Genomic DNA, 7,784 nt, shown 5'->3' with positions numbered 1-7,784 from the left:
CTCACTCACGCCAAAGAACTCTTTGCTCAAGTTCCCCGTCTCTGCAAGATTAACGTTGGCAATTTTCACGCACAGCTACTAGAAGATTAACGTCTGTCAGACAGGTTGCTCACGTCATCAAGCTTAGTTTGAGTCGGTTTGAGTCTGCGCGTCAGGAACGGAAGTGCTCAAAAATCGCTAAAAATGGGCTTCAACTGTCTCAACTGAGTTCCAATGAGATGGCTCTGTCCACTTCTTATACTGTCTGTGTGTTTCAGGATGTGGATGAGAGGTACGGGTGTTATTGCTTCACTGTTGACGAACTAGATGAAGATTAGCTGGAAATTTTAAGCACGGGGTGTTTCATGCAACAGATGTACCTGCGCACCTGCTTTTTTCCGTTTCTCATAATCATGAATAAAAGGCAAAAACTGTTGTTGTGCAGACTAATCAGAATTGATTGTGTCATGTGTTTTTTCCTGTAGGGCTGTTCCATTACTAGGATATCTTCCACAGGATTTGATTGGCACACCGGTCCTTCTGCACCTGCATCCCAGTGATCGACCAGCCATGCTCGGCATCCACAGGAAGAGTGAGTGCTATTTTTGACTGAAAAACGTGATACATTTTTTTACAACAAGAAAAGGCAGAGACAGCTTTTTAAGTCATGAAACCACCAAAATGTCCCCATTTAGTCCATTTAAAGTGATATGGAACTTTCTCCTATCGCATCTTAATCCAATTTGTTGGAACATATTATGGATCCATTTGTTTTGTGGTAAAGTGGGTTTTAAAGGTACACTATGTAACTTTTGGGGTACTTGTGGTTAATAAACAAAACTGCATGCGTCTTGTGGGAGAACGTTGTAGCCGGAGTTACTTCTCTCTGTTTATGTATATGACGAGTCATGCAGGTACTGGGCTAACTCTGCTGTGGTTTTCATTCCACCCGGTCTAAAATAGTCTGAATATTAACACTTATTATAGGTGTTCTGTAGTTATTCAGGATAAGACAAAACACGGTTTGGAAGATGGATTCATGATGCACTTGCTCATTATATAAATGTTGTACATTTTGAATAAAAAAGTTACATAGTGTACCTTTAAATAAATATTTTTTTCTTTGTCTCATCAGTCCTGCAGTCTGCAGGCCAGCCGTTTGATCACGCAATCCGCTTCTGTGCTCGTAATGGAGAGTACATCACCATAGACACCAGCTGGTCTAGCTGCACATATGGACGAACGCGCAGCGAGAGATCTCAGGACTGGTGGGAACTTCCAACACGATATCATCAAAGTGCATATCTATAGCACAAATTGTATTTCATCGTGCCATTTATACGCCAAAATAGTTTTTGCGTGCATATGATACACACTGTAAACGTGCGTATTGCACGCCATAAAGTGCGTATCATATGCACGCAATATTTTTGGCTTAAATGGCATGATAAATAAAATTTGTGCTAGACGCACTTTCATGAGATTAATGAGGAGCAGTGGGTCCGAAATTTTAGGATGAGCAAGCCAACCTTTGATATCTTGTGCCAACGTTTGTCCACATTCCTCTCCTACGACGACACAACGTTTTGTCATCAGTCCCTTTGCAGATGCGCGACGGGGTTTCTCTCGTCATTAAACCACTGAGACGTTGCCTAATGCCACAGAGTTGGTTTCCTTTCGTTTCCTTTCGTCTATATTCGGCGATGAGGGATTAACATGACGGACCCCCGCGTCGAAAAACAACGTCAAGGGTACACCTTTTTTGTTGAAACTTGACGCCAGGGGTCCTTGACCATGCGTCAGACATTTGACGAGTAGGGAGTGAGACACAAAAGGAAATCTATATTTGAGAGAGCAATTGCGAACAAAACGGCTGACAGAGAAAAGGCATCTTTGTTTACAGAGAAAGTTTTAATTTGTTTAAACTCACGCATCTGAGTTTTTGCTCGTGCATGATTGCGCCTCCATGTTCTTCGAATGGGTGGAGTCAGGGCCAGCGTTGGAGGAAGAAGGTAGGACCATTTGAGTTGTGTATTTTCAAAATCTGCCGGCCGTTTTGCAAATCCCAAACCCTTACCTTTAAGCCAGATATAAAAACTTAGATTGGTCTAAAATGTCACCGAAAAGTAAGATTACCCCTGACTAACTGCTAGTTGGTCATATAGTTCTTAAGACACTGTCTTAACGTAATGGGTTTGTTTATGCAACTGCCCCATATGCTGATTTTATGCTGATAAGCTCATCAAGATATTTTGATACCATGAAGTGTGAAGATTATCATGATTACAGGGAGTACAACTCATAATAGTTATTATTAGTTTTACTGTATTGGGCCGCACAATATCATACTATTATTGGTTGTTTGAAAGTGAAAATGTGCTGAATAAAGAGTTATTTCTAATGGGTAAATAAGAAGCGTAGCCTGAGAAAACCCAGACAACTTCTGGCAAATTTAGATTTGCTCTGCAAGTTAGTCTGGCAAAGAGCTCATTCAAGCCCATTTCCAATCCGTCGAAATCGAGGCACCAATCAGAAACGTTGAGGCGGGCTTTACACGATGACGACAGCGCAACGACGGTGAAGCAGATTTTGTACATTACAAAGATGGATGCCGCCGTGGACCATCACTCGTTCGAATCAGCTATTGCGTCTGTTTTAAGCGATTAAAATTTTTCCTTTTCGTTAAAACCCGAGCAAAGAACAACACTCGAAGCCTTCATGTCTAAAAAAGATGTTATGGCTGTCTTACCGACTGGATTCGGCAAAAGTCTGATATACCAGTGTGGCGAGCAGGACGAGGCCGAGGGACGTGAGAGAATGGCGCGAGTGATAATGAATGACACCTGTGAGATGCACCGGTCTCGCATCTCTCACGGAGGAGCGACAACGGTGAAGACCGAGAGAGGACAGGCCTGAATTTTATTTGATGTTTTGTTTTATTATGTGTGGCGGCAGTCGACCGTGAGGGACTGCCGTCTTTACTTTCGTTTTTGTATTTGTTTTATTTTGTCATTAAAATGTGTGAATGTTCGCCGGTTTCTGCCTCCTCCTTCCCATAACAACGAACCCCGTTACAACCATAGATTACAACCAGCTTGCCTCGTTGGTGGCTAAACGAATGGGTGGGTCTTAGCGAGAGCCCTCTGCATACGTCATCTCCTTCATCGCTCTGATTGGTTTTAGGTCTATCCAATTGCGCCAAGAGGCATTTGAGCGATGTCCGTTGGTGACGCCCCTTGGAAATGAATTGTCTATGGAGCTTTACCAGACCATAACTCAGTTACAACTGAGAATGGTCTGGTTTTAACCAGGCTATAAGAAGCTACTAACTGATACCGATTTTATTTTCTACATTTATTTTATTAGTATTTGCAGAATAGAGAGAAAAGGAGTCCATGAAAGAGTTACTATTCCCATGCTAATGAATTAACAGAGGTGGAAATTTTAGACCTGGTTTTGAAACATTTCTGGGTATATGCAAAAATATATTATATATAAATCATTCTATTAGAAAAAAAAGTTTTGACAGATCTATAGTTATCACTTGAAAATGAAAACAATATGCACAGGATGATTCTATTTATATTTTCATCAAATTTATTATGAGAATGAAATATGCATACTTCACAGACTTATGCAGACTTACATATATCTCAAATCCCCTTCTAATACAGTACTCTAGAAAGTTTTTATACTGAAGTTTTCCATTAATGTCAATTTTACAAACATATTCATGGCTTTTATTCTAAAATGCATTTACATTAATAAACCAGAGTTAAGAGCTAAATTTAGTCCATTTATTAAGTCCAATTTATTCCATTTAACTGATTTAGTTATTGTCTTTTAAATTAATTCACAATCAATTCCAATAAATATAATATTTAACATGTCCTTACTGGACTTTTAAATAATGCATATTACTACTACTACTACTACTACGACTTCCCATTTCCTCCTAAAAATATAGTTCAGACTTTTACTTGATATTCTCTGAATCAGTTTTAAAGTGTACTTTAAAAAAGCACATTGATAATTACAGTCTATCACACTTATTATTTGAATTGGCCGTATGGTTGATCTCCTGATGAAAAACCTTTTCACCTTCCCCTTTTCTCCAGTTTATTTTGATGTTACTTTCCAGCCCCCTGATCTTCAGCTTTTTACGGATCTGGAAGACCATCAAGAAAGAATAAAAATAAAACATCAACAGCAGCAACAATATTAATGCTATGAAAGATGGTTGGTTGGTTTGTAAACCCGTCTAAATCGGCCCAATGGAGGTTTTCCGATAGAATGAAATAAATGTTTTCATATGTATTATCTCGTTATTTCATCTGACTCCATAAATGAAAAGGTTTTAATGATATCTGTGCATCATTAAATGTGAGCGAATGTTTGACTATTCTTTTTAACTCTTTACTGAAAATAATGTCAGAGTCAGTTAGAATAAAAACAAATGTTTACAGTTTATTATGTCAGGTAAATATATCATGCCAATTTCATAATCAGTTCAAAGATAATATATACAAAACATCAAATGCTCTGGAATAAAGAGAGAAGATGCGAACCTTGACATTTCTAAAATACATGATGCGAAGTGTTTTGCATACACTCCGCATCACAGGCTAATTGGAGTTACAAATCGCCCTGCGCCTCTTGTTGCAATTCATTATATACCCAGACCAAGACAGAAACTTCTTTCACATGGAAACACTTGCTAACAATGGGAATTTGCATTCAGAGCAGGTTATATACACCTTTTGAGAGCAGGAGGCCATTTGCCTGGAAGACACACCCTCCTGTGTGCAAGATATTTCTAAACACTTAAGAACTTTATTACCTTTTGGTTTACTTCTTTGGGAATGAGACATTTGTACCAGTCCCACTGAGACATTTCAAATGATACCAAACATGTATAAAACTGTATGATAATAATTCACATTTAAACCATATAGATTTTTGGGTGAATTTCAGGTGATCTCAGCATGAGAGAGAGGGAGTGGGGGAAGAGGGAAAGAGATGTATTCTTTGCGTCTCAAATAGTGATGCTAACTTCACAAGAGAGAGTTCAAATGTTAATTTCCAGAAAGGTCCTTTGTCTTCTCGTGGTCGATCCTCAACCAGACTACCCATTTTTTTTTAATTTCTCAAGTCTTACAGTTGGCTGTAATGTATTCTTAAAACTTTTCACCCAGTAAATAGAAATTGTGTTGTTGAACCATGATATGACCATGAAAATGAACACAGTGTTTAGGCCAGATACAAACCTCATTCAGAATGGCAGTCTGTAGTGAAGGATCATTCAATGTGCATTCTCCATTACAGGAGAATTTCAGTCTGACAATCTGCCTTAACTTGGCATCTGAGAAATACAGTGTTAAAGTCATCCTCAACATAGAACATACATCAATAAATGAAAACATGCAATCCTCTTGTTTGTATCATTTGATTCTGTTAACATGGAAAAACTCACCTCCATGGCAGATAAAAGGATGCTTTAGATCACAGCTGTATTGAGCCCATTTCCCAAAATTGTTTCTTGACATGCCGACACAGCCATCAGATCCTGAACTCTGGGATGGTTGTCCTGCTGCCCAGTTTCTGAAACTGAAATTCCACTGATCAGACCATTCCCAAGAGTCCTGGATCAGACCAATCCAGATATACGCTCCCCCTGGAACAAAACTTATGAAATGGCTTTGTTCCTCAGAGTTGTGGATGATGGGCAGATCTGTGTAATACTGTCTGCAGTAGCTCTGAGCATCTGTCCAGTTCTTCCACACATTTGGCACAACGTATCCCCCGCTTTCTTTTAGGAAAAGCAAAATAAGAATAAGGTCACAACTCTTCTCAGCTAAACTGAATATTTGTTAAGTTACAAACTCACTGAATAAACTTATAACTCACCAGTGTAGCACATAAATGGGATCACATCTGAGCACGCTAAACTGTTCCAAACATAATAAAAATAGGCACATTCATATTCATTATTTGGTTGTCCAGCACCCCAAATATTGTACTGTGTGAGTGTGTTTTCTCCACTAGTCCAAGCCCAGTGTTTCTGTGTCTTCAGTCCAATCCACACTGATCCACTGTATTCAGCATCCACTATATTCACCAGCCTGTTCACATCATCCATGGTGTCTACAGTAGCCAGGTCAGTGTACCTGTCTCTGCAGTAACTCTGAGCCTCTGGCCACGACATTCTCACATTTATATAGTTGTACTGACGAGAAAGAGCAGAACTGCTCCAGAAGAGCCCTTTAAAATCAACATGTTAAACCATCTATATGTGTAGGCTACACATAATCATAAATACAGATTACAAATGAACACACCAACCTGACAGCAGCAGCAGCACAAACAGACTCCCGTCCATGACTGAACACACAGATCCTCTCTGCTGTTTATCACCAATGTGTGCTGCTGTATTTTAAGAAGGGATTATCAAACACATCATCGATTTTCTGTTTCACAGAGTGTGTTGAATGACATTAAAGATTACATAGAAATCACACTGAGAAATGCCAGCACCGGCAAATTCATGGGTTTTATTCCCAGGGAATGCATGAAATGATAAAATGTTTACTCTGCATTATAAGTCGTTTTGGATAAAATGATATCAAGAAGTGCACCTGTGAGTTAATGCATTGCATTTAATTCCCCTCAAACGGTAAGCATCTGTGATTAATTAAATGAAAATAAAAGTCAGACATAAGTTCTCAATTTCACAAAATAATTCAGTCTTTTTAACTTTATCCTTCTGCTCATTAAAATTTGACTGAGTGCCTGGGACCTGTTTTTTCGTTTCTTTGGATCTTTTCCCTACCCCAAGAGCACCTATTACAGACTTTATAACTTTACCCGAGCGCCGGGTTGAACCTCTTACAGTTCACAAAATAATTGTTTTATTACCTGAATCAATGACGATTGAAACCTGCCGAGTGACAATTCTTCCACCTACTGGCCAGAACAGGTCTGTACAACAGCTGGCAATAGAGTGCTACAGTATAATGATGTATTTTTTGACAACCCTCGACAAAAAACCCAATAGGATTTTTCCGTAGGCTTTTGAATTATTGCAAAAAACAAGCTCTATGATCAACGAAAGTTTATGATACTTACATGTTTTGTCCATCAAGATCATTTTCACAAATAAACACAACTTTTATGAATCTTGAGGTCTAGAAATAAAAAGATTACCTAAGGCTATAAACAAACTACACCGTCACTTATATCGCTTACGCTCACTTAAACGTCACCACTACCAAGCTTTCGACAAGTCCGTATTTAAAAAAAAAGAAAGTATTTTCCCTGAAAGTGCGTTAAAAAAGTTTGCAAGAGTGTGATTATAAACACATTATATTGCTGTGACTAATATAAAATAGGTTTCCAATATATTATGTCATCTTCCCAACACCACCCGTGCACAAACCTTTTAATTTTAAACTTTTCAATTTAAAGTAGGAAAACGTTAAAGATATTTCTTTAATTCACAATAAAATTAGAAATAAATATGAGCATCCAGTACTGTGAAAATCTACGCACATTTGACTTTTAAATTGCAGTGATATGTTTTTATGAACAAGGAGACCCTACAATAGATGGCATGACCCAGAGATCTGATCTCACCATCGAAGAGTCAGAAGAAACAGAAGCAACTGAGACCATCTAAATCCATGAACTGTGGCAGTTCTCCAAGATGCTTGAAACAACCTACTGTACCTCCCTTCTCGTTTCCTCATGCAGGAATTATATATTTTGGTTATATATATATATATATATATATATATATATATATATAT

At 38.4% G+C, this 7,784-nt stretch overlaps 1 long non-coding RNA gene across 1 annotated transcript; it reads left to right on the top strand.

Moving 5' to 3' along the window:
* Positions 1–244: 244 nt before the first annotated feature.
* On the top strand, positions 245–1,201 carry LOC130087242 (uncharacterized). The gene is made up of 3 exons (XR_008807344.1): positions 245–271; positions 465–571; positions 1,115–1,201. It is a non-coding gene; the product is annotated as an uncharacterized LOC130087242 (long non-coding RNA).
* Positions 1,202–7,784: the final 6,583 nt, after the last annotated feature.

This window comes from Rhinichthys klamathensis, unplaced genomic scaffold (assembly GCF_029890125.1).
Source record: "Rhinichthys klamathensis goyatoka isolate OS25496 unplaced genomic scaffold, OSU_Roscu_1.1 h1tg000105l_1, whole genome shotgun sequence".
Taxonomy (NCBI): domain Eukaryota; kingdom Metazoa; phylum Chordata; class Actinopteri; order Cypriniformes; family Leuciscidae; genus Rhinichthys; species Rhinichthys klamathensis.
The sequence above is the reverse complement of the archived record's forward strand: the minus strand, read 5'-3'. Positions and strand labels throughout refer to the sequence as shown.